The 27855-nt window shown below is 49.9% G+C and overlaps 1 pseudogene; it reads right to left on the bottom strand.

Annotated features, from left to right (window-relative positions):
* Window positions 1-801: 801 nt before the first annotated feature.
* On the bottom strand, window positions 802-20290 carry LOC133151029 (ligand-dependent corepressor-like; annotated as a pseudogene).
* Window positions 20291-27855: the final 7565 nt, after the last annotated feature.

Here is a 27855-nt window from a genome sequence, read left to right as displayed (position 1 = left end):
GTTTTTGCTAAGTAGTCTCATTGGAACGCGAACCACGTCTCAGTTACACCCTGAGTTCACAACCAGCAGAAAAGAAACAATTGGCTTTTATCAATCGTAATAATTTATAATATATTAAATCTGACTATCAGCTAAACCCCCCGCCCCGCCCTGCCCCGCCCCGCCCCCACTGCATATGAAGCCCACCCCATATAAATGCACATTGTAATCGTAGTAAACTGCTTTTAAAACTTGAAATTGGACGGGAGAGCAACTCCATGAGTTGAGCTTGATTAGAAGAGAAAAAGGAAAAAGGAGGAGCGCAAAGTATCCCGGCTAAGGCCAGGCTATCTACTGTAGCTAGCGGTTAGCCCCGCAAAGACATTAGCAGCCGAGCTTGGCGCCCGTCCCGAAAGGCCGAAAAGCGTGCCGGCCTTCCGCGATCGGACACCGACGGAGGTCCATGAGGTAGCGCCGGCCGGCGCCGCTGTGGCAGACCCGCCTTCGGATCCGGCGGCGGCGACGGCGGCGGCGGGCCCTCCCGACCCGGCATGTGAGACGGACCGTAATAAGTGCATGATGCGAGGGGCAACGATGCCGAGGTAACCCGGTCCGTCCGCCAAAGCGCCGGACCCAAAGTGTAGTGCAAAAGAAAGCAAACTCAATCAAACGTAAAAGAGGAGAAAAATGATCTCACCAGTCAGTAGTTTGTCGCAAAACTCACAAACATGCATCCCTGAATGACTTTTTGTGTGTCTTCTGGTTCCGCGCGCAACCCGGCGGGACGTTGCGGCGGGGCGGGGCGGGGCGGGGCGGGCGGGCTGGCCGGCCGGCCGGCGGGCGGGCAAGAAAGAAAGGTCTTGCGGTTAAAGCATGGTGGCTACCTGGCAGGCGGGTTTCCATTGGCAACCCTGACGACCAATCTCTCACCATGTTGATTCATACGTACACGAAAATGGTCACTTGGTTTTGTTTGTGATTCAACTCTGCCCGTTTGTCTCTCTGCCCAAAGTGGAATGTTCCCAAGAAGCTGCCTTCATGAGCAGCTGAGGTTCTGGTCCAGAGAAGCGGGAGAATTTTCGGGCTGGGCAAAATGTTGCAGGTGACTGAGTGGACCTGAAGGCCAACGGAAAGGTGTTTGAGCGAGCGCTATTTCCAAAATTGCAGCCCCCACCATCTCGAGGAATTGTCATCAAATTGTTCAAAATGCTTGGTTCTCCGAAAACCCGTCTCGCTTTTCATCCCTGCGTTTGTGCTCGGCCCGGATACTGCAAAAGAAATTGGCACACGTGAAGAAGCCCCGTGGTTCCGCAGGTGGCTTTTATTGGACGGGTTCTATCTCCTCCTCCACGTCCGCCTTGAGCTCGGTGGGCCCGGCCTCATCGGCGGCGGCGGCCTCGGCGGCGGCCTCGGCGGGGAACTCCGGGCCGGCCGCTTCCGTCTTCATCATCAGCTTGAGCTTCTTCTTTGGGGGGTTCTTCAGGGTCCCCATGCGCTCCTTGACTTTGTACTCCAGGGTGCTGTGCGGGATGCCGTACATGTTCTGCGCCTTGGAGACCTTGCGCCTCATCTCAGCCGTGCATCAGCCACAGCCGCTGGCTTCTCCAGGATCTCGCTGTTGTACCTGCGATCTTCGCGACGCGTTTCTTCGAGGCCCCCTCGCTGCTAGAGTAGGGGTAGCCTCGCGTCGAGGAGGGGTAGGCCGGAGGGGTGCTCCAAGTCGGCGGCCCAGTAATTCCGCCGCGCCTGTCCAGCAGGCTTCCCAAGCTCCCGCCCGCGGTTCTGTTTGGGCAGGATGGCCCTCAGCTTCCGGCTCAAGGCGTTCTCGCAGAGTCCTCCGCCGCCGCGCGCGGGTCGAGTCCACCGAAGCGGTACAGCTCCGAGGCCGGGGTGAGTCCCAAGAGAGATCCATGCCTCGAAGCCCTGCGATCTTGAGGTCCACCGGAGGCGAGGGGTTCCCGTTTGCGTGATGGTGTACGGTGCTGGTTGGAGACCGGTGATTGATGTGGGGTGTTGAGAGAGATCTGAACGAGATAGGTGGTGTGCTGAGATGTCTCCAGAAAGTAGCCAGGTCTTGAGGTCGGGCTGCTTCGTGATCGAGCTTCTCAGAAGCGTAGCGGTCCTTGCTGCCAGGTCGGGAGCAGGAAGCCCTTCATGGCAAGACTGCGGAAGTGGGCTTGTGCAGCGAGAGGAGGAGTAGGGCGGGAGCTGGACTGGCAGGAGAGCTGGTAGCAGGAGGTGAGCTGGCAAGCTTGGACGCTCCAGGTGGCAAACGAAGAGGCAGGCTGAGAGCGACGGGCAGGGGCTGAAGGAGCGTCGTCCCCAAGCCGTCTCGAAAGCTCGCGCGCGCGGCGCGCCGTCTTCCTCGTTGGCTTCCGCCACGGCCAATGGTCCGCCCTTGGCCGCTGGTGCCTGCTGCACGAAGAAACGGTCACACCAGCAAAATGGTCTTGAATCAAAAGAAGCAACAATTGTGCCTTTGGAACTCCTGGACTCTTCTGGCCAAAGCTGTCAGTTTGGCTCCCAATACTTTTGTCCATCGTTTTCAATCGAATGTCAAATGAAGAGACAGCATTGCGGCGGCGGCATGTAAATGTGTCGGCGGCCAGATGAAAGATGCAAAGTCCTTCCGCTTAAGTCAGGGCCGGTCGCCATGGCAACAGCATAAGAAGGAAGAAAAAGGAAAAAAAAAAGAGAGTATAGAAGAAGAGGATGAGGAAGGAGAAGAGGATGAGGAAGGAGAAGAGGAAGAGGAAGGCCATAGCAGCATACGCTGAGGCATTATCTGATGAGATGGCGCCAGAGCCAGCTCCGTGGGGGCTCCAGTAGAAAAGGAGACGTTTGCTCATCATATAGAACGTATATATGGAGATGGATGGATGGATGGAGTGAGAGAGAGAGAGAGAGAGACAGAGAGAGAGAGGAGAGAGACAGAAGTGTGAAGATGGTATTGCTAATGCTAATGTCGCTTCAGACAAAAACTATCGAGCTGCTGAGGGAGGGAGGAGCCTATTCATCCACGGGTGAATATTTCATGAGCCTATCATTAGAGAGTCCCACCGGGGCTCGCTGCCTTAGGGGGAACCCAACAGCCCCCGGGCTGGATCCAGATTCCTGTTCTGAGATTGGAGAGACACCTCCCCCATCCCGCTCGTCGGCTGGCGTTTGCAATCTACACGGTGAGCCTGAGCGCATCCATCAACTTCCAGTGAAAGCCTAAAGTTGACTTTTTAGTCTGCTAGCTAGCCTTGGTGGGAAGCCTCCCAGCGGCTTTGAAACCTCGGCCGCGACCCCAAACAACAAGAAATTGTTCCTTAATCCAGGCCTGAAAACCTAACCTGGATTTGGAATCCTAATCTGCCACCAGCCAAACGCTCGTTTACAATTGTGAACGGCGAGCACTGTCTCCCTCGGTGGCCTTCAAGGCCCCATTGGAAAGGCAAAAATTCAAAAGCCACATTTCATTTACTTTGGACGGGTGAGGCGTGTGTGTGTGTGTGTGTGTGCGTGTGTGCGCCTGCGTTACCCTTTGAGTCCGTGCTCTGACAAAGAGAAGCCTAGTTTGTCATTCTGGTTCTTCCTGGTGGAAAGATCCAAAACTCCATCTGAAAAAGAAATCAAAAAAATCAATCAATAAAACATATATTTCCCTGATATTAAACTTCGGAATTGTTCTTTTCTATTGTGGTTTCTCCTGACAGCAAAAACTCCATTTGTTCCTTCTCAACACGGGCATGGCTTTTCGGAAGATGATGAAGATGATGTTTTTTTTTCAAGTTGCTAGGAGAACTTTGAAATCCTGCTGCGAGGGCCAAAACCTTTCCAGCTGCGGCCTTTTAGCTCGCCGCCACCGCCACCGCTAATGTCTTGGCAGCTCATTAGCGGGGACCGCTCCATAACAGGCAGCATTAGTCAGTGGTCCTCAATCAATCACTCGCTCGCTCAATCACTCAATCCATCACTCAATCCATCACTCAATCCATCAATCAATCCATCAATCAATCAATCAACACGCTTTGAAAATTCAAACAAACTTTAGCTGCAAATCTATGGATCAATCTATGCAAAAATGAGGCCCATCATTGCCGTTGTAACCTTTTGGGGGGGGGGGGGCGAAACCATTAAGTGGTTAGCAGTGGTGACGTGATGATTTGCTAAGCTTCAGGCTCAGCGTTTACCATTTAATCACGGCCACACACAAAAAAAAAGGAGAAAAGCTAAGGTGGTACCGTGGTACCGGAATGACAAATTCAAAGTGACAAAGTGGCACTTTGATTGCATCTCACCTTGCTGGGCGGGCGCGTCGCTCTCGGCCGGGTTCTTCTTGACGGTGAGGTCCAGCGGGCCGTCCTGGTCGGCCATGAGCAGCTTGCTGAGGACGGGGTTCTGTGCAGAGGCGGCGGCGGCAGCTGGCCCCTCGCTGCTGGGGGGGCTGAGGCAAGGCGACGGCGAGGAGCAGGAGGCGGGCGAGGGTGGCGAGCCGGGCGCCGGCGAGCAGGGCGGCAGGCTTTGGTCCTTCATGGCTCCGTTGGGCGGCAGCGGAGCGTCCTGAGTGCTTTTTGAGGTATATTCGGCGGCAAACTGGCGGATCATTCGCTGCATGATCTCACGGGCCACTAGAGGAATGTGGGGGTCCGACAAATTTGGGAGGTCTGAAAAGAACCAAGGGACTGACTATTGGTCATGAAGCAAGCAATGGTATTTTGCATTGTGACATGTTGACGTGGCAGCGTGAGCCGCATCCCGCGCTCATAATCCTGGTGTGATGCTGAAATAATCCCAAAAATCAGCAGCGAGAGCCTCTAATCCCGCCCATGACACCAGATTAGCGAGCGAGCGAGCGACCGAGCGAGCGCCACTTCTCGCTTTCAAATCAAACTCAAATGAGTTTGCCTTTCACGCGGTAACAATGCCATGTGCCAAACCTTTGCACACAAATACAGTGTGCGCACGGCAACACGCCGTCCGGCATTGGCAAAAAGTACCGTCGGGCTCAGGAAAGTGGGGCAGGCGGGTGGCTCGCGTGGCCCACTTTCAAACCATTGACTTTAATTACGTCTACCTGCAGGCAAAGCGTGGAGGAGGGGGGAAGAGAGAAAAGAAGAAAGAAAGAAAGAAAGAAAGAAAGAAAGAAAGAAAGAAAGAAAGAAAGAAAGAAAGAAAGAAAGACTGGTACGTGACTTGGGAGCGAGTCAAACATTCAGACGAGGAGTCGCTCACCCCCAAAAGTGAAAATCGAAATTTGGAGAAAGGTATTAAAAATGGAATTTTAATCATCTCCACACGGGAGGCAAAATGATTGGCACTCCTGAAATACGATGGCATGGCTTCATTTCCCAGTGGAAGGAAGGGGGGGAGGGAGGAAGGAGGGAAGGAGGGAAGGAAGGAGGGAAGGAGGGAAGGAGGGAAGGAAGGAGGGAAGGAGGGAAGGAAGGAGGGAAGGAGGGAGGGAAGGAGGGAGGGAAGGAGGGAAGGAAGGAGGGAAGGAGGGAAGGAAGGAGGGAAGGAGGGAAGGAAGGAAGGAAGGAAGGAGGGAAGGAAGGAAGGAAGGAAGGAAGGAAGGAAGGAAGGAAGGAAGGAAGGAAGGAAGGAAGGAAGGAAGGAAGGAAGGAAGGAAGGAAGGAAGGAAGGAAGGAAGGAAGGAAGGAAGGAAGCATAAAGCTGACTCCGACATTGACGTCGGTGCGTACCTTTCCTGTGAAAGACAGCATTGAGGAAGTCTTGCGCTTGTCTCTCCAGCCGGCCCAGGCGTCTCTCTTCCCGTTTTGCGTGGTCGCCCTCCGCCGGCGGCCGGCCGCCGGCGACCGTGTCGTCGGCGCGGTGATCCTGCGGGAAAAAGCCAGGCAGCGTTGTAGCTGAGCGCTTCCCCGCTTGGGTTGGCCAACTGAGCTTCTGTTTAGTATCGAGTTTCCTGGCTCTTCCTGTTTTGTAGACTTTGTAGACAACAATGAGCGTCATTGTATGAATTGGGATCCGATGACTTGGAGATTGATATGATTTGTTTGAATGGAAAAATTGCACTTCCTCCACTCATTGATTTGGTTCCCTCCCTATCCCCCAAATACGCTCCTTTGGCCAAGGCAGCGTTAACGCTGCAAGAAAACGAGCGGCTGTAATTGAAGTGCCTGGCTCTCTATTGGGCATCGGCCTTCCAATCGATCAATGGATAATCCTTGGCGCAAAACCAAACGCAGAAAGACGAGAATGCCTCGCTGCTGCTGCTGCTGCTGCTGCTGCTGCTGCTGCTTTATTTGTGGTTCTCTCCCGGCCGGCCACAGGGCTCTTTTATTTTTTGACATCCATTTCCATCTTCGTTTTACGATCCGTGCAAATTGCCTTTGATAAAGAGAGAGAGAAAAAAAAAAAAAAAGCTGTCGTCGAGGAACTAACGCTTCTTAGCGGGACAGATGGGTGGGACAAAAGGGAGGGAGGAAGGGAGGTTTTGATTTGGAGGAGATTTTTAGGAGACAGATGGCTAACCTGGGAGGTCAGAGCGGGGTCACGTCGGAGAACAAGGCCCGCTCCACCATTGTACTCGTCTTAGGCGTCCCTCCCTCCCACCCTCCTCCAAAGGAAGCAAGCGGCAGCCAGCCCACCCCACCCCGCCCGGCAAACGGCGCAAAAGCTAAGATACTGACATATTTTCACGTTTGGTCAAAATACAAATGAAAAAGTCAAAGATTGTCGAGGTCCAATCTGCTCACGGCTAAACTGTCTTCCTCCGGCTAAGTAGCTTAGCAACGGCGGCGTTCCGAGATGCTCAAAGCTAACATGCTAATTGAGAGATGCTTGTTATTTGAACAGGCGTAAAGGAATTGAAGTGTGGACTGCTAATCTGCCAGCTTCTCTATTGGCTCCATCCAAAGACGGACGGCAAAACGTTTGGAGCCAGGACAAGAAGCTCCCTCGGCCTCACCTTGACTTTATCAACTCGCAGGCAGCAGAAGAGACAGTTGTCATCAAAGGACCAGTCAGACACTCCCTCTGGCTCGCAATCTGAAAAACATACATCGCTTTGTTTCCAACCGTAGTTGCTTTTTTTTTTTTAATATGCTTTTTTTGTCCTTCACAAATGGCCACGTTGAGCCGCCAGTGGACTCATCGGTCAGTACAAAGCAAACGGCGGCGTGTGCGTGCGTGCGTGCGTGCGTTACCTTGGGAAGAGGGGCTATCTTGGACTACTCCCGGCCCAAACAAGCCTTCCAGGATGCTTTCGAAGCCTGCCGACAAAACGAGAGATCGCGTTAACGTCCACGTTGGCAATCATGTGACCGACCGCAGCTAAAATCACACTTGATAAAGAAACACTTTCTTGTCTGGGAATTAAAACCTTATATATACTGTGTGTGTGTGTGGGCGTGTGTATCCAAAGTCCTTGTGTGGTTCATGAAAACTCGCAATCATGATAAAACACAGACTGCACCATCGTGTCAACGCAGACTGACTCGTTTGGGCCAATTACTAGACGCACACGCATGCTCTTCTCTTTCTTCTCTTTAGCGCTAGGACACTAGTGCGCTAAAGTCACTCCCATTTTATGAAGTGTAAACACCTTGCTGTCACAGTTGCCTAGCGACCGCATACGGTCCGACATAAATACATAAGATGGCAACCCCGCCCCCCAAAAAATCCACCTACACCTCCCACGATTGATTCTCGCCTCGCCTCGCCTCGCCTCGCCTCCCCTCCCCCTGCCAGCCGCCTCCACCATATCGAAATGAAAGCAGAGGCAAACAAAGACGCATGTGTTGAAATGCAAAAAGGTTCGTATAGCATGCACGCACGCACGCACAGTTTGCTTCTCGCTAATGAACAATGAACGTCTTCCTTGACCATGCTCACAAATACAACAAAGCACATGATCGGGAGCCGGACATTTTTGCAAATGTCACACCTTTTTGCATTCGTCTTCCCAACCTTGAAAGGAAAAGTACCATACAATGCTGGATAGTGCAGCACACGCACACACTTGACTTTGGAGGGCCTCTCTCTCTCGCTCTCTCTCGCTCTCTCTCGCTCTCTCTCTCTCGCTCTCCAAATGACGCGTTCAAGAAAAAGCAGCATTTCCACGAGGCGCTTGCCACAACTCCTCAACAGCAACAGCAACACACGCACAACAACAACAAAAGACAAAGAGATCATATCATTCACATCATCGACGCAGTGGGCCGCCGTTCAGCATCATCTGGCTAAAGTTATTGTTGCGCTAACATCCAGTCGTGTGCGTTAGCCGCAAACACCTTTAGTTGCGAACACACTTGGGCCTAGTGAGCTTCTAAAAGACCTCAGCGAGCCAGGCAAAGTGTGTCGCTTTAACTCTTGGCTACGAACGACGCTTAGCGACTTGTTTTTACGCTCGGATGTCGAAAAAACAAAAATCCTTTGCATCAACTGTAATCCACGGAAGAGACAATACGGGATATTATTAGGAGAATGGATTGGCCAGATGAGATAACAGCCAGCCACAGGCAAAAAAAAAGATGACCAATGTAGGTCACGCACGTACGTATGCGCACAAACACACACGGTGACACACTGTGCGTACATACAATACATACATACATATGTACGTGTGTGTGTGTGCTCACTAACACAAAGCTGTCACTTCCTCTCACTTCACAATCCAACAGCAATGTAACACACCCACCCACACACACACAGGGGGCCATTTTCCACATGGATGGAGGGACTACAAGTCACACAACGCATGTAGACGCCACCCAAATTCACAAAAGCATCCATGGAAGCATGTAGACGCAACGCAAATCCACAAAAGCATACATGGAAGCACGCCCACACACAGAGCACTTCTTCATTTGTAGCAGAAGACCATGGCACTGTTGTGTTTTTCCACGCCACTATGTGCATTGAACAAGGATATAAATACTCCTTGTAACTAAGTAGCAAAAGTGAAGCTTAACTCTAAAACTCAGGTTGGGCTCCTCATTTTTCAAGTCAAAAGCTGAACGGACTATTGCAAAGACGGAATGATGTGGACAAGCCCAAGAGAAAACAGCGGCGTTTCTCAAGAGTTCCGAGCGAGGAAGCCTAGCGTGTATCTATGGAGGAAGAGTCCGTCCGGAATGTTGACGTTTCTTGTGACTAGGGACCGACAGCTAAATATAGCGCAGCGTGAGCATTCATAATTCAGCATGACCCGAGCCTCCTTCTCGGCCAATCGATAGCTCATTAGGGCTGGAGAGCGGGCTGAGCTTAGGTCGCAACCGCACTTGACGTCCATTCGGCTTCATTCATTATTGACATGCCTCATTTAGCTGTTAGCATTAGCATCCTTTATGGAGGGGACACAAAACCCGTTCAAGGGCATCAAATTGGGCCGGACGCGCTAGGCCCAAGCTGCCCACCCGACCGACGGATCACAGGGCGGCCTTTGTGCCCGATTGGAAGCGCAACATTGAAAAAACATGTGCGACAATAACGCCGTCCGAATTGCTAATGACACGGCCACGCCACATGTGGCGTCAGCTGACGCGCTCTTCCTTGCCACGTACGTTTGCGCTTCCATAGCTGCTTGAAGCAGCAGAATAATTGGCTGCGCGAGTCCGGAATGTGTGTTCCGGGGCAGTAAGCGTGGTTCCGCGCACACGACGCCTAGACACACAACCTTTGCTGTGTACTGCTGTGAAGACACTCCAGACCATAAAATGGAACAAAACGATAACATCTGTGCTGAACAAATGCAGATTTTTTTTCATTTGGGGGGGGGGGACCTATGTTTTTGGTGGATCAAAATCGCAATCAAACACTCAGTGGGCCGTTTGCGATCAATTGTGCAAATCGACTCAGTAATTCAAGACCACGCCCCTCACGAGCAGCGGAATTTGGTGTTGCCTTATGTGGCGTTACCACGGCAACACAGCACCAACCGCAATTCAACAATCGGCCGCAAACGAGTGGGAAATGTATGCTCCGGTTGAGCAACAAAACAATGCGAGATGCTATTGCAGCATTACACTATTAGCGTCAATAGGAAAGCAAACGATGCTAACTTTGCCGTTGTCGATGCTACGGAAACAAAAAGGTGTGTGACGCTAACATCGCACTACCGAAAAGAAAATCTTCAATACTGTTTTTCACTGTTAAACGCTTGACGCTACTGCTACAAAGGCCAAGGTCAAAAGGCGCTAACGTCGCACGTTTGGTTTTCTGCAAGCAATAATCGCTGACATCAGATGAATGTCGTCGGACAACGCAATAACACCAGATGCCCGCCCGTGTGACACGACGTCAAAATAGTCCTCACGTCACGTCACGTGTGTCGATCGGTGTTCAAAAGCGCCAAAATAGCATAGCCACTGTTGTTCCGTAACAATAGAGCGCTCAACTGTCATCCGTTATGACTTCATGTCATGCTACCGTCGTTCATCAACAGAATAGGATTGTGCCTCATAAAAGACGGAAAATCAACACACACACGCACGCGCACACAAGCACGCACACGCATACACACACACACACACACACACACACAGCTGCTGGTCATTTGAGCGAAATCATTGCGCTAATGAGATAATTATGCGGTGAGGACCGGGAAGGAGGCCGCCCAGCGCTAACCGCCACTAAACCTCCCAAACCGACGTGCCCATCGTGCGCGCGAACGTGCTAATGAGAAGCTAATTGATAGCAATTAGCAGCGAGGTGGGTGTAGCGGTGGGGAGCTCAAGTGGGCGGCTTTAACGCGTGCATTCTTTCATTCTGTGCCAATTAATTGAGGAAGAAGATTAAGTGATGGCTAATTTTGCTCATGATTATTCAAAAGAAATCCCAGCAATGTCTCTGGTGCTAGCTTGGCAGCTCCCCCCCCAATTTCACTGTTGATTACGTGCTACCGAGGCGACATCCAGTGTTGACAAAATAGTGCCGAACGCTAATGTCACACCATTGTCAGTGGGTCAAAATAAAATACGACACATAGATAATTGTTCCTTAGCTAGTGCTAGTTTCGCCAACTGCCATTCAATAAGAAAACGGCCAAACAGTGCTGAATGCGACCATCAAACTGTTGTTCGGCACGCTAACCTGACAAAAGCGGCAAAGCCCACTAAATGGCAACAAATGCAAAATGATAACCTCACCCCAAATGCTCACGTCATTCAGCAACGCAAGCCGTCTTAATGCTAAATACTAAATGCTAGCAAGAACTTCCTTCGAGTTAAACGACAAACAAGAGCACGGGACTCGCAAGGCAAATGGTGTCAAGGTTGCACCAAAAAAAAAAGGAAAATAAAAAAAAAATGAAGAAGAAAAGGAAGCACCAAAGGGTGGAGGCGGCCGTGGCGCGGCGTGGCCGCGAGACTCATTGAAGAGTCTCAAAGGAGAAGGAGCTCGCGAGGCGCCCGGAGAGCAAGGTAACATTTTTTGTATTCTTTTTCTTGCGACGACCTTCTTCAAATTGCATTCAGGCGGCAGAACAAATGATTCCAATGAAAAGACGCCAAATGAAAAATGCAAAAGCATTTCTATAGCCGAAGCTAAAGCGGCGGGCGACCTTGCCTTTTCACTTTGGCCGACAAGTACTTTGACCCGGGCGAGCAGCAGGTTGACGCGCTTCTCGCATTCACGCCGCTCGCATATTTTGCAGACAAAAAACGCATTTTGTAGATTTCGTATCCTTTGATGGTGCTGAATTGTTTGCTGACAAAATACTCTTTGCAATGTTGGGCTCATGGAAAACCTTCAAACAAGTGACACACGGCAAGCCGTGCAAACAGCGCAAAATCATACTACATAGCAATTTGTGCATAGTACAAAATCCAATTTGTGCAGGCGGGACCTCGGCCACCTAACACGGCCGCTCTTCGCTCTTTAAAGCTCCTGATTAGAGGCAGAGGTGAGAAGACGGCCATCCGGCTAAGGCCAGACGAAAACATATGCAGACGGCTTTCACAAACGTAACCTATTTTGTCAATTTCAAAAAACAAAAGAGAGGATTTTGCTCCTGTTGTGTCAGGCAAAATGGAAAGATGACCCAATGATTTTCTTTGTTATTATCATTTTCATTCCAAATAGAGAGACCAAATTGAATGTCCAGTTCATCCCTACATTGATGCCAAAGAAGAAGGAAAGACACATTGCTTCTTTACCCGTACGGAACCTAAGAGAGTCAGTGGCGCGAGCCGAGCCGAGCTTTTGGGATGTCGGGTCAAAGCTCCCGCCGGGGCACGTGGGTAAATTCCTGTCGGGATTTCAAACCTCGGGATGAGACAAAGGAGAACGCACGCGAGAAGAAAAGGGGCGTTTGCTGATGCCCATTTCACTTGGCCGCACGAAATCTGTCAATAGAGCCACAAAACAAGTTTCCCAAGCGCACACAATTTGTTTTGATGCTCCGTGATGTTTTGGGAAAAGCCACTTGCACTAGATGACATGAATCAAAATCGATTCACAGGAGGTGTGAGCGGCCATTTTTAGGCTCATCGATGTAGTCTTTGCCACAACTCCTTGCAAGTCTCCCTTCCTTCCTTCCTGGGTCACGTTGGCTTTCATCATCTGTTCCTTCTGCAGCTTCCCGTCGTCACGGAAACCAGGAATTTTCCCGCCGCCGGTCCACATGTTCCGATCTGTGGCACAAAGGCCTCGCACGCACATAGACAGAGGCACGCGAGAGCGCACGGCGACAACAAAGGGTGACCACTGACTCCCAAAGAAGCAAAGAAGATGAAATAAAGCAGTCAAAATAAAAGCCCGCGTATGGTCAATATGCAAAACTATTTTGCTCCCATTCTTTTTTTCTGCTTATGGTATGTTGAATTTGGGGCATTTATGCACATTTTTGTGTGCAGGCGCATTCTCTGAAATGAGGGTGAGCTAACGAGGTCAGGGGGCCCCGAGCTGCTAAATCAAAGACGTATTTTGGACAGACGTGCGTGTGTGTGTGTGTGTGTGTGTGTGTGTGTGTGTGTGTGTGTGTGTGTGTGTGCATGCGTGCACGCGCTCCGCTTATCATATGATGTTCACATGAAGCCGAGCTGCAGGCGGAGGACAAAGAAGCGCACAATGTTCTTTTTCTTTGTCTTCTCGGAGGATGTCTTGGACTCATTTGGACATTAGGCATCTAGTGTTGTCTTTGGGGAAAAAAGTTGATTTGGTGAAGCACACGCATTTCCATTCATTTCGTCGGGGAAGGATTTAAGCGTCGAATTCTGAGCATGATCCCAATACCAATTGCACTGACTGGCCCAACAGTCTTTTTTGGAATGTTGCCAAACAAGTGCCTACCTACGTTGGGATGTCGCTCTTGGAAATATTGCCTTCTTTCTTTTTTGCTTCAGTAACGTACAAGCAGCTCGTCAGCGGGACCGCGCAAGACATTTTGGAGGCTTGAGTAATTTACCGAGTTGAATGGGGCACGTCACACACACACACACACACACACACACACACAGTACACACCTTCAGGGAGCATGCCCAGAAAGAACAATGTCTGACATATCACTGAGCCAGACCCACCTAGACAAAGACGCGCATAGAACTAGTGATAAATATTTGCCTTTTGGAAAATCAAAGGTCTGCTCTACTTTTAATTTGCTGCTGCGTGTGTGTGTGCGCGATGAAGCGTGAAGGCTTGTAGGAGTGGGGGAGGCTCTCTCCAGTCTAAGAATATTGACACACTGGACCAGCAGAGGAGGCTGCCTGCATGAATGGGACATATTTATTAGCCGTCATTCGGAGGAATGGTCTCTTCCCTGCAGCGACACACACGCATGGGAGTGTTTGTGCGAGAGGTCCAAAGGTGTCAGTCAGGTCCAAAGAGTGCGTGAGACACACCTCAGAGCTAAGACACATTTTCAAGGCGGACATGCCTGATTGTGATTTCAGCTTCCAGCGAGGGGGAGGGGCTTAAGGTAACATTTGGGCTTGACGCGCTCTCTCTCTCCAAATGACGAGCAGAGGCGAGGGACGCGGCGCGGTGGCCGAGCCATGCGGTGGCTGACGTTCCATGTCGGAGGAGGCGTTTATGTTAAAAATAAAAAGGGCCGCATTTGACGGCGACGGGAAAATATGGCGGCTGCGCCCACGCGTCAATTAAGTGCTGAGAGCGTCTGCAGCTGCACAAACGCGCACACGCACGCACTGTGCATGAGCGCGATCAAAATGTCAAAGACGAACCTTTGAAAGAGTCCAGATTTCATTTATTGACTTTATTATAATTTCATTTCGTTTTTCGGATTTTATAGAACGAGGACTTTATTTTTGCAGTGTAAGTAGCTCAATGTCACGTAGTAGGTGGGTGACATTAGCAATCAGCTAAGACATTAGCCCAAAAAAAAAAAGCCTTGGAGTCGTAATCAAGTGGAAAGTCGCTCTTACGTTAGCCTTAAGCCACAACTGGTTGAATCCAACTACGACAGCAACAAAACACAACCAAAGAGAGAGAGAGAGAGAGAGAGAGCAAAAGTTGTATTCGAATCCCGGCCTGATCTGCCTAGCATCGTGTAAAGGCATTGGGAACGCGTGTTGAGGCTACGATTGTTCCTGAAGATAATGACTGTCAGGAAAAGTCAATAGTGTGAGTAATCCACCAGCGGCGGCACTTTGCACTCATTACCAGCCGTTTGATGTTTCAATCCGAGAGCGTGAACACCATCGGCGGCAGGAGAGCCAAGACGTCGCGCTCTGTCGGGAGCCGCCGCCACGACGTGAGAGCAAGCGGAGCGTGTTTGCTAACAAGCTCTTGGCCGCGTTGGTTTGCGTCCATCCGCAACAATGCAACTAGCGTGGCCCCACGAATGGTCGGCGCCGATTCCATTTCATGTGGTTTCAATGGGCTCTGGGTTGGATCGAATAAAAAGCCCACCTTGTGCTCATCTTTGCCGCCCTTACCCGACCACCAAATAAAGACTGGCGTTTCTCATTTTGAGAAAAAAAAAAACTTGAATACCATAACACTGCTTTGTGATGGTTTGATTGACAGCCTCCATACGGTTCCATTAGCACCTCGGCTTGGTGTCGCGCGCGCTCGACATAGTGTTTAATTAGCTGAAGATCAGAACAATGGTGGTGGTACACAACAAAAGCATTTTTTGAACACCTGCTTTTCCTTTTGGAACGTTTTGCCAGCCAACGCCATTTTTAAACATGACAGCGACACGCTTGTTTTTTCGTTCTTGACTCTTTACTTTGCAACACGACTACCACGAACGAACAAGCGGTGCCGACGGAGAGAAAGCGAGTGAGGCGATTTGGAAGCGACTCAATGTGCCGAGTTGACATTGCGTCCCAACGTCCAATCTGGACCAAACCGATGATGCTTTTGGACGCAGATGCGGACGTCTGAAGCGTGCACGGACGTGTACACGTGATAGAACGTACAATCCGGAGCAGATCCACCGCACATCGAGATGCAAGGTGCCGAGGTATTTTCTTGAACTTTCCACAAGCAAACAAAGCCCCCTGCTTGCAAGCCAGGGTTGAGGACCAGGGTCCAGGCCTGTCCCTTTAACTCAGCTCCGTTGTCCTTGTCATTAGTGTCTGCTTAGCGCACGACGCACCGCCTCTTAATATTCATTAATTGCTCACGGGCATCCGGGTGACGCCGCCTGTAATTTCATTAACGGTCAATTTTCGCTCCGCTCGGCCGCGGACGAGGAGGCGGAGGACAAGCGCGAGGAAGCGGGACGAGAGGGGAGGAGCGGGCCCAAGCCAGAGCAGAGACTTTTGCCACATTTGAAACCTTTGTGCAGTTGCGTTGACTTGAACCTATTTGAAGGTGCACACTACCTTGCATGTATTCTTATCGTTCAATCGGTCGGACAATCTGATAGAAAGATCCGAAATCACCGCCCCGTTTTGTGGCGACAAGAACAACCACATAGCGCACATTCGTGACCAAATCCTTCCCCACGTTAACGCAATCTACAAACCGCAAGAGACAAAACAAACTCACACTTTGTACACTGTATCCCAAACTGGTTTTCGCGCGCGCACACACAATCACACACACACACACACACACGCTTCATGACAATGATCAAGCGCTGAGGAGAAAAAAAAGCAGCTCAAATATGACCCGCCATACAAAGAAGGCCTTTATGTTAAAAAGGAATGAATCAAAAACCTGGGCGGGCGCGAGTCAACATTTTGTGCATTGTGTGCCTTTGTGTGTGTGTGTGTGTTTAGTCAAAATACTTGCAACTTCGCATGAGCTCACAAGGTGTCAATGTCCAAAGAAGAAGCCAACCAAACACGGGCAGGGTTCACACAACTCGCTAAACAAAAGAATTAACAAATTATAAGGAAGCCAAGAATTAGCTTACGCTCTGTAGCTTCACTTTAGCATTTGGCTTATTATTTGTTTATTCATTGACATTATTATAATTTACATTATTTTTTAGGATATATATATATATATATATATATATATATATATATATATATATATATATATATATATATATATATATATATATATATGCGTGTGTGTGTATATGTAATGAGCAGTCAGTGCAAAGATTTACAGTGTGGAGACCTCCCACTCTAATTCATTCACCGAGGACATTTCTGTTTTGTTTTTTCAAAGACGGAAGCAGATGAGAGGCTGGCTGCCGATGTGGAGGTGTGGGGGGTGGGGATGGCTCCATCTGTGCATTTCGATGGAACGCATGGGAGGCGGGACTTAGAGGCGGGCCAAATTTTAGCCCGTTAACGACATGGGGGATGCACAGCAGTGTGATCAAACAAATCCGCCATTTGCGCCGTCGGAGAAGATGGAAATTTGCTCTCGTCGAAGCTGTGTTAGCATACTACTTAGTCCAGACCTCAAACTGGCTAGTGAGCTGACCAATATCAAAGTCTTGCATCAACTGTAAAGCTTTGTTACTGCTAGTTAGCATGCTAGCTTGCAGAACCTGAAACTAGCATGTTACCTGACACAAGACTCACAAGGACAAATACGGAAGAAGTCATCATGTTCTAAGAACAACACGCAAACTGTGTCCAAAAGTGGAGGCCGGGCAAAGGGCGGAGCAATGTCAGCTCCAAAGGTGCGCTCCAAAGTCGCTCGTCTCCATGGAAACAAAGGCCAGATTTTCACGTTCAAATTCCAAGGCTGTGTCAATCTGGTCCAGGTGTGCGGGTAGTTATGTCACGCAGCCTTTGGAGGGAGGGGAGGAACCGGCCTACCAATTAGGACACGGCCGCAGTTGACTAATGGAAGGCCGAGTTAGTGCTATTGCTAGGGCGTTAGCTTACAAAAGTCAGAACGAGCAGCTTGGCCGGCGAGAACAAAACGACAAAAACAGAAGATTCATTCATCTTCCATAAAATAAAGAAAGGTGGCCACCACGCACAATCCGATAATAGCACAAAAGTACAACGTCGTTCATGTAGCTTCCTATAAAACAAGATGCAAAGAAAAGCTAGCATTGACTAGCATGCTAGGCACTTGATCTTCCAAGACCTCCCTCCCGATATAGCATTTGTACTGCAACTGAGGGATGGACCTTGTTTGGGGCTTTTTCTCTGCATCCATTGCACTCAAACCAGACGGTTAGCTCATGACACACACAAATGAAGCCATCCAATTTCCCTCTTTCTGCCACTTTGCTTAATGATTAACATAGCATGCTTTGGATGACATTTAGCTGCCGTCTTATCTGCTAATACGTTACGCTAAGTGTGTGTGTGTGTGTGTGTGTGCGCAGTTCACACGCGCGCGCACACACACACACCACAAGGCGTGAAATGACTGTTTAATTCAGCGTGAGGAGATGTGGAGGTGTTGAGGATCTAAAAAAACAATTGAAAAACACAATCTGCCAATCACGCGCACACACACACACACACAAGTTGGCAGGAGTTAAGGTGCAGTTGCAAGTTTACAACGTGCATTTGTTGCGTTGAAAGTACTCGAGAGAGGAAAGCAAAAAGTCAATTGAAGCACAGCAATACGGCAGCACCGTCTCATCAGGCCTGGACAGACGAGTGCAAGCCAAGGCATTCCCGTTTGGCTCACTGTGACGTTTGCCCGTCCTACAGGACAAAGACTGTTTCACTTTCAAACATTTACACTCAGCGATAATTGGAAGAAGAAGAAGAAGAAGAATAGCAGTGTGACAATTTGACCAAGCAAGTGAAAATCCTTCCATGCTAATTCACAACAAGTCAAGGGAGTGAGAAGCCTCGCGTCCGTTTGTCCAAGGGTCCCACTCGAGCTAACACGCTAGCACTTTTTAGCGCTCATCGCTGGAGTCCACGTGAGCCTGCGCCTGGTCGCTAATTAGACCTCAAACAAGTCACAAAAAGAAAGAAAAGCCAAACGGAAGGGGAAACGTGAACCTGCCGTGTGCGCGTGCGTGCGTGAGGCCAGAAAAGAAAGCGCTTCCAAACCAAGATGTGGCTCACACCTGCCTCTTTCTCGTACCCCGATAGGTCGAGCCACATGATTGAAAACTGGAATCGTTTCAACCAATGGAGAGTGGAGTGTGTGGTAGCTTTGCAGCTAGCTACAAACTAGCTACTAGCTAGCGTAGCATACAAAGACTTAAGCTTAGCTGAGCTTCGACAGATGGGACACTTGATACGCATCTAAGAATCAGCACAGCTGACCAAAGAAGTGACCATAAGCTTTTCCCCGTCAGGGTTGCCGCCGCCGCCGCCGCCGCCGCCACTCACTTGCAGGATTTGTTTGGCACAATTTTCACGTCAGAGGCGCAGGGCGGCGATTCTTTCGCCCAGCCGGCCGGCGCGGAAATTGCCGCGCTGAGCAGGAATGGAGGCTAGCTAGCTTGGCATCTTCCGCCATCTATCGCAAAGAGGTACAGACAAACGGCGCTGAGCAGGAACGGAGACTAGCTGGCTTGGCATCTTCCGCTATCTATTGCAAAGAGGTACAGACAAACGGACCGATAAAACGCTCATTTCGTGTGCAATTATAAATGACAAGATAAGAAAGCGCCGATCGGCTCGCCGCTTTGCCATTACAAGTGATACAGACAGACAGACAGACAGACAGACTGAAGCTACGTCCAAAGCAACAGATACAAAAGGATCGAGATGATCAAACATGTTGACACTGACAGATGTTTTCCCAACGTGTCTTCCATAAAAGGACTAAATGCATTCAGTCTGCTGCGCATTGATGAGGAATTAAAGTGAGGCAGAGATCACTCTCTCCTCATCCTCTCACAAGCAGCTTTGCTGGCTAAAAATCAGATGGGAAGAAGAAGAAGAAGAAGAAGGGGCTGAACGCTCGCTAAGTAGGTGACGCTTCCATGCGCAACATCTGGACACTACTGCTCCAAAAAGAAAAGGGAAAAGAAAACCAACTGGTGTCGATCCCCAGCAAGGCCACCTGCGCTGCGCTGGGCTGCGCTGGGCTGGGCTGGGCTGCACTCCCGCTTCTCACTTGGGGACGCCGTAAAAGGCGGATTAGGCCGGCGAGGTCGCGGGATCATCGGTGGAGTGGACGATAATCTTGACATAACATTGGGACGGCTGCATGTAACCGGATTAAAACGACAGCTAATGAAATACACCAGGAATGGAGGCTGCGGGCGGGCTGGGGGGGGAGGAGGACCAGCAAAGGGGCTGGCTGGCTGGCTGGCTGGCCGGCCGGCAGATCCAAAATCAAAACAATGCATACGACCACAATAAGAAAGGAACACTTCAACGCGAGCATCTCTCGATGTTCCCCGGTGCAGCAATGCGCCTCCCAAACGCTATTAAGAAGAGCCCAGATACGGAGGGGGGGGGGGGGGGGGGGTCATGTTTGGAGATCGGGAGCGCGCACGTCCTCCTTCCTCCCTATTACCCAAAAGCCCAGCCGGTGCGCGGGCACGAGGGAAGAGTGGCCACGCTGATTGGCTAAGGCGCGGCTCCGTGAGAGCACGTGACGCTACGATAAATAAACAGCGGAACGCGTAAGAATAAAAGATCTAATAAATCAAGTGAACACGGGGAAAAAGAATCGAGCGCTTGACGACAACACCACACGCGAACAAAAACAAGTTGTTGAGCCTCCTCCACGTCAATCAAAACAATTATGACAGCTCTTCGGAGTCGCTTTCTATTTCTATTCTAGTCGTTTCCAAGCGAGCTTACCTACACAGTGAATGAGTTTGTGCCTCCACGAGTCAAGCTCCTGCCGAAAGCCGCGCCTCTCTAGTGTGCATTGCTGCCGCTTGCACAGGCTCGCCATTTTCTGTCGGCCCCTCCCGTGGGCGCGCACATACTGCTGGGCGCGCGCGTCCGTCCGCCCGTCACCCTCCCTCCTTCCCTCGCTCGCTCGCTCGCCCTTCTGACGCTGGGTGGAGTGAGATGTGAGTGGACGGGATTGCAGCATCCCCCTTTCTATACCTCTCTCTCTCTCTCTCTCTCTCTCTCTCTTCAGCCGACCAACCCACTCACCCACCCCCTCCCTGGCCGTTTCCACCTTTCCCTTCCAGCATCTCTGCAGCCATTGGTCGTCCTCAGGGATCCCCCCCCCCCTCTCTCCGACTCTCTCTCTCTCTTTTAATGTTGTGTATGTGCACCAAATGTGGCCTGGCCGATATGTGTCAAAGGTGCGGGCGGATTTCAAGCATTGAGACAAGGCGCATTGTCCGCACCAAATATAAATAAACATACATGGAGGGAGGGGAGGGGTCTTTGGGCTTGTTGCTGTTGTGGTGAGGATATCATCATGTAGGCTTAATCTTGGTTCTATTTGCCTTTTTCACTTTGTGCATAAAGACTAGACTGCAAACTACACGCACACAAAAAAAAGAAAAAGCTAAAATGATGTCATGTACCTGCATCGTAAAAGGTGCCTTTGGCGAAGATTTTTGCCATCTTTGAAGGGGAACATAGGGGAACATAGCCTCCATTCTTTGCAAAAATGCACTCCAAAAATAGAATTTTGTCAAGTGGCTAGCGTTGGCTTACCTCACCACCGCCGCCGCCGCCGCCGCCGGTCCCTTTGTGCCACATTTCCACCTGGCTGCAGCGCTCCGTTTCCTTCCCGCCCGCAGTCCTCGCTGGAGTACGATCCGTGGCCGCCGCCGTCGTCGCATGCGGAAAACAGGCTTTCTTTCCTTCCATTTTTATCGCTCTCTGTCAGGGAAGAATTCATCCATTGGTGACACTCGTGTGGCCAATTTAGGTATGACTAACTTCTCTTATGAAGGCCCCTTTTGTTAATGGCGTAATGTGCTTCAATAATCCCGTTAAAGTCAGCGCTGGTTGCTTGCATGCTTTTCGTCCCCTCTGGAGGCAAAACGTGTTTATTTGCCCAATCGCAACGTTTGATGTGGATTTATTATCGATGCCGCTTCTCTTTCTTCTCAAGAGGGTCCAAGATTTGACGTGGTGGATATCGGCGCACGGGTCCCGAGGAGAACCATTTCCCCATGACGTGAAACGGACTGGTGATGGCTAGCCCGCTTTAATGAATCTCTAGGAAGTCATCGTGTGCTTTTTATTTTGGGTCACCTTGAGGGGGGAAAAAAAAAGAATCGTAGTCAGCTTTTTCCGTCAACCGGCCGTGGGGCTGTCCGTTTGAACGTCCGCGCCATCTTGTCGAAATGGACTTCCATAAAAGTCACCAAAAACGGCAGCGGCGGCCCTAATCACCAAATTGAAAGTCAAAACGGCACCGTGTCGTTAAAAGGGGGGAAAGCTCGGTGCCCTTTTGTCATCCTGTGGCACATAAAACGCTGCCAAGGGCAAACGTTTTAAAGAGGAGAGCACTCCCGCTAATTAAGTGGTTGAACCCGCGCCGCCGCCGCCGCCCTCCACAAATATGTGGTCGCCCCGTCGCAATCCGGCCACGCTCAGGCGGGAGAGCCAATGGGGGAGCGGCGTCTTGGCACCGCGTTTGACGGCACTTCTGGCGGGCAAAGAGCGTCAGCTCAGGGGAAGGCCGGTGTACTGTGTGGCCGCCATCTGCGTTCAGCGACGTAGACGCAAGACGGGCGAGTTTCCGCCACCTTCATTTTTCCGCTCGGTGTGCGCCTTTGGGCTCGTGCGCGGATTGGTCCCGATACCGGCAGGATTTAAAGGGGGCGCCGTTACTGTGGCAACGTACGCTGGAGGAGACGCTCCTCTGCCTGCTCCTCCTCCTCCTTGTCCACTCTTCAGCTCATCACACAACAGACACAAACAATGGCACTGGTCGCAGGAGGCCAAACGTTCCCTTTCGGCTAAAGCAAGGCGCAGGGAGACATTTTCCAAAAAGAAGGTGGCAACGCAACAGTCAAGCAAAACAAAGGAAATGTCTCACGTGCGTGTCTCTACGGATCAGTGACACCATTTCATTTAGCACAGGCCTGAAAATTAGCAGCAAAATTCAAAAGAAAACAAAGAAGCTCATGGAGAGAGAAGTGGATCGAGCCTCTCCGGTGGATCACAAGCAACACCTCAATTCTAAAACTAAATTGTCTTCATTTATTTAACGCTGTATTTGGATTGTCTAAAGAATTCAGCTTCCATGTGTCGACTTTTCTGCCAGGAGTAAAGGTAAAAAAAAAATATTTTTTCTATTTCATTTCCATCGGTGTTGTTTTTGTCCCGTTTCCAAACAAGCATAGGAATGTCCACGTGGCTTCATGTTAACAAATAATACAAAACGCCATTCGCATGCTAATGTTAGCATGGAAGCAACACCAAAATGGAGAAGAATACTCACAGCCGTGGATGGATGGATGGATTCTTTAGTTTAGCCGCTCGGAAGAACGATGAGCCGCAACAGAAGAAGAAGAAGTCGCGCTGTTGTTCTTCATTTACGTCCTCTTGACTTTATTGCCCCCTGGTGGCTACGGTGAGCACAGCGTAAGGACCGGCCCAGTGAATTGGAATGCAGCATTTTATCTCGATGCACAAACTGCTCGTTTTTTCAAAACATTTATTTGCATTCTATTTCATTACGACTCTCTGTTGTTTTAAACACAACACTGGAGAGTACTTGCTTTACTTATTTTAAAAAAATAAAATAAATGCCGCAACGGGTTAATGCCGTTTCCAGTCTGAAATGAGCATTTTGAAAACGTGGAGCCACCATGTCGATGATGAGTTTGTGCGTGTGCGTACAGGTTTCATGACCCCGACACGAGGTTCCTTCACGTACTCGAGCGCTGAAGAATATCACGGGGGAATGGCGAGAAAGCAAGGCCCGTTTGAATGTCGCTTGCACCATAACCCGGCTCAACTTCACCATCATCATCTTCATTATCACGGGTCACACCACAGGCATGACGATGAAGACGCTTCGCGGCTGTGTTGGGTTTTTTTTTTTCCCTCCATCTGCTGAAGCAAGCTCTTTATTTCAAGGAGGCGTGGAGGTCGAGCTGACAGAGAGAGAGAGAGAGAGAGAGAGAGAGAGAGAGAGAGAGAGAGAGAGAGAGAGAGAGAGAGAGAGAGAGAGAGAGAGAGAGAGAGAGAGAGAGAGAGTCATGTCATGTCATGTCAGTCGTGTGTGTGCTAAGAAGAACACACCAGATGACTCAGTCAGCATGTATGACGAGGCTTTGGCCTGATCTGAGCAGACGGCGGCATCGCTAGCTCCTTTTTGCAGAAAGAATATCTTTGTGGGACAGGTTGAAACGGGCTTGAATGGTGACAGCAGCGCGCAAAGGCCTTCCGTTTCGACGCAAAGGCAGAACAGGACGCACGCTTACGCACCATCTGCCGCACGGCGGGACTCGCCATCACACAGCCCCGATTTCTCTTTGGGAGTTTTTCTTGTTGTCGTTGAAGCATTTTGGGGCGAGATTCAACACGCCCGCCAAGGTGTGAGGCGGCCACCCGCAAACATACGCTCGTCGCCACCGCCGCCGCCGCCTCGTGCTTTGGCTGCCGTGTCCTCCGTGTTGTCACCACACAACATTTAGTAGGCAATGACAACAAAAAAGAAGCCAAGCGGCTTCATTGCTCAGCCACAGCTAGCGACTAAGCCGCTCGGCCGCTCCCTTTGTCATTTCAAAGGCAGGCAGTCAGTCAGTCAGTCAGTCAGTCAGTCAGTCACTCACTCACTCACTCACTCACTCACTCACTCACTCACTCACTCACTCACTCACTCACTCAGTCAGTCAGTCAGTCACTCACTCACTCACTCACTCACTCACTCACTCACTCACTCACTCACTCACTCAGTTTAGCTCGGACGTCGCTCGGTTACTCTGTAAGGTAGCGAGCTCCACAAGCTAGCGACGCAGTCGATCTTTCCGTTGCGTTTGTTAGGTGTCTCAGTCCCTTGGCTAGCTCGACCCCCCCTCTGGAATTAGCCCAAATGAGCCCCAAATGGGAGCAGGCGTCCAAGACCCATTTTGGTTCCATGGCCAAAAGCTCCATGCACTTGCACTGTGGGAATGGCACTTTGGCTCGCAACAGTGTCGCCGTTAGATCCTGGACACACTTCTACGTGTCATATTGCCATGATGTTTGAGAAGAGCAAAGAGATCTGGACTTAGTTTGTCCAAATCTCTGGTCCGAATGGCCCGCTGAGATTAAAGAGCAAAGCACAGTCTCCTGACAGATGGAGCCTTAATTGACTTTGCCATTAGCAAACTGGCTGTGTGTCTGTCCGCCCGCTATAAAGCTCCCCCTTGTGTAACAGCCCTTTGACCTAGCTAGCCCCTTCCCTTGTCAGCCAGCCAGCCACCTTCCCTACCTCCCTCCCTCCCTCCCTCCCTCCCGATCCGCCCCTTTAAACGCCACTAAATCACATTCCTCGCTCAGAACCCGCGGCCACTTATCGGGCTCGTTTGCTAACGAGAAGTGCTCGCTGCTCTGGTGCCCCGCTGGGAATATATTCAAATGGCAAATGAGAATATTCAGCCGCTTTCACATGAGTGGGCTTTCTTCATCGCAGGCGCAGGCGCAGGCGCAGGCGCTCATCCAGCCGTGCATTGATGTGAACAGCAAACAGCTCCTTTTTCCACAGCGAAGCTTCAAAGTCGACGCTTGCGTTCCTCCGCCCACACGCAAAACTCTGGCAATGTAACCTTGGCGAAGGCTTCAAAGGCCAGCCGTCCAAAAGTGCCAGCAACATCTTCCCAAAATGGCTGACTTCCGGTTGCCACACGGATCGGAAGTCGACAGACATTTTGCCGGGAATTCCTTCAGAGCGCATTCTTCAAGTTTGAGGCCCATTTTGAAAAAAAGAAACTCTCCAATGTTGCCTTTGCTGTCGCTCAGTCTCACGCCAAACGCGGCCGTTAGCCTACTAGCACGCCAAAGGTGGCAGCAAAGGGGTTTTGTCAGCAGCGCCCACCTCGGGGACGTGGCGCAGGACAGCTCGGAAACAGGAGGTGTCACTCTTTGGCCAGCTCAAAAGTGACACGCAAATGAAAACAAAACAGAGAAAATACAATTGGTCTTTGCTCGTGAAGAAGAAAGTGCCAGCCGGTTTATTAGCATTTATGAAACACGTTTCTAAAAATAATCTCAGATGTCAGAAAGAACATACTGTCTTGATCACGCACAACACGGAGCTTTCCTTTCCTTTCCTTTCCTTTCCTTTCCTTTCCTTTCCTTTCCTTTCCTTTCCTTTCCTTTCCTTTCCTTTCCTTTCCTTTCCTTTCCTTTCCTTTCCTTTCCTTTCCTAGCTAATTTTGCGGCTTCTTCGTTTGGCTTAAAGAAATCCAAATTGTCCTGGCCCATCAAAAGCGGACCGTTGCCAGCTGACGAAAAGACAAGTCGACTGTTGCTGAGGAACGAGCATATTTTGTCAAACACTTCAAGAGGTGTTTATTTTTTTGGGGAGTGGCCAAATGCGGCGTCCGAAATGTCGTCTTGGAGTTAAGCATTAACGCAGAGTTTGGCTAACATTTAACAGAAAGGCGACGTCGCTGACTCAAGTCCAAGTCCGGCCTTGATATGACGTGCGGCGAAATCTAAAACAAAAACAACACACAAGCGAGGGCATTGCAGAACGGGTCCAAATGGCAATGGCAACCAAAGGTTGAAATGGATCTTTTCACACTTTCATTCAAGCGCCATATTGATATGCTTAACAATTGTTACACAACTTTGTTGTAAAAAGGTAGGATTAGGTTTTTGTCCAATTCTTGATAGGCCACATTTCCATTTGGAGCGCCCGCCCTCACCTCAGCCTTTTATTATGACACTTGCGAGGCGTGTGAAGAGTTCCAACCAAGTCGACGTGCCTAAGCCTGCTGGGATTTGTGTGCAGTAGGTCTTTGTGTGTGGGTGGAGTGCGCCTGTGCGCGCGCCCGTGTGTGCGTGCGTGCGTGCGTGCGTGTTAAACAGCAGATAGACTCGAGTCTATTGTCAGTGATATGATTATCTGTGTTTAATTTTGGAAGCACTTTGCATGGGGGGGCGATCACACTTTTAATTGGCTGGATTGGATCTGAGCCCCAACGAGACGACACGACACGACACTGGTGCGGCTCCACCTGCGTGTGCGCGCTTGTCGTTTGTGTGTTTGCGTTGCGCAACTTACAGAAGATCACGAAAAGCCGAGCCGAGCCGAGCCGCTTGCACAGCATCCCAACAAAAGAGGACTCCAAATGTGCAAAAATAGACAATCATTATTATGAAATACCGTTTTTTGCCGTGTATAATGTGCCCCCATGTAAAATACGCACCCTAAAAATGGCATGTTGATGCTGGAAAAAAGCCTGTACCCATGTATAATACGCACCCAGATTTTGACTCCTACTTAAGTCCGTGAACGTAAAATGATTTCAGAAAAAAGATCATCTTTGGGAACAACCGGATGTTCTGCCGGTCAGTATCACTGCGCATGCGCTAGCATACTCGATAGCGAAGAAATGTTTCGGATTTGTGTAGGGTACATTGTGACAGCAAACGAGCAGGTGATCGAGTTGTGTTCGTATGGAGCGTGTTTGAAGTGAACAGCAGAGAAGAAAGCGCATCTGTAATGGCGGCCTCCGTATCATATCCGGATTTAAAAAAAAAAAATTAAAAAGATTTTTTTTGTACCCATGTATAATGCGCACCCCAGATTTTAGGACAATAAATTAGTTAAATTTTGCGCATTATACATGGAAAAAAACGGTAAATACATAAAACACAATTCTCTTATTTGTATTTTAGCAACTATAAAAAAAACGGTATTTCCTAAGTATCATGTTATTTTGTAGGGAAAAAAATGTTTTAGGCTCAGTCAGAAAATCCCTACAAAGGCGTAAAAGAACATCTCGCAAGAATGCAGTAAAGTCATGATTTTCCGTTTTAAAAAGAATGGTGGCAGTAAAAAAGCAGCCACATCAAAGCAAAGTGTTTTATTTTGCATTGCTGTGCCACATCAAACACACACACACACACACACACACACACACACACACACACGGACATGCATTTGTGAAGAGCAGTGTATGGAGGATTTTCAAGTGGGATCACACTATGTTTTTTTTTTTGGCACCAACCCGGCCTGGTGTCTTTCCCTCCCCCAAGCCCCTTCCCTCAGCCGGTGTCACTGAAATAGCTTCAAGGTGTGTTTGGGTTGGACTTTAACCTCCTCCTGCTGCGTTTCCCTGGCAACCGTCCAGAGTTGCCTTTAATTTGTATCATCTCCATCCCGAGTGCAGCGGCGGCGGCGGCGGCGGCGGCGCTTTAGCTTTGCAGCCTGTTGCCATGGCGAGCTGTTTAAATATCATCTCCCCTTAGTTTTCTTATTGCTATATGATTCCTTCAATGGACGGACGGCTCAGTTTGCGTGGGAGTGTGTTCAAGGGATCAAAAGAACTTTGGGGGAGAAGCGCTTTCGCTCATCCCTTCCTTTGAGAGAGAACAACTTTTTCATTTGTAGCTTTTGAGTCCTGTCTATTTGTGTGTGCGCATGTGCGTCGGAGTTACAAAAGCCATGCTCCCAGAGTCCCAAATGTCTTTTCCATCCTTCCTTCATTTTGTTAATCCATCTCCACGGGGACGACGCGCCTATTTTTATGCTTC

The sequence above is a fragment of the Syngnathus typhle genome, linkage group LG3 (genome assembly GCF_033458585.1).
Source record: "Syngnathus typhle isolate RoL2023-S1 ecotype Sweden linkage group LG3, RoL_Styp_1.0, whole genome shotgun sequence".
NCBI lineage: Eukaryota > Metazoa > Chordata > Actinopteri > Syngnathiformes > Syngnathidae > Syngnathus > Syngnathus typhle.
Note: the sequence above shows the minus strand (reverse complement) of the source record. Positions and strands in the feature narration are given on the sequence as shown.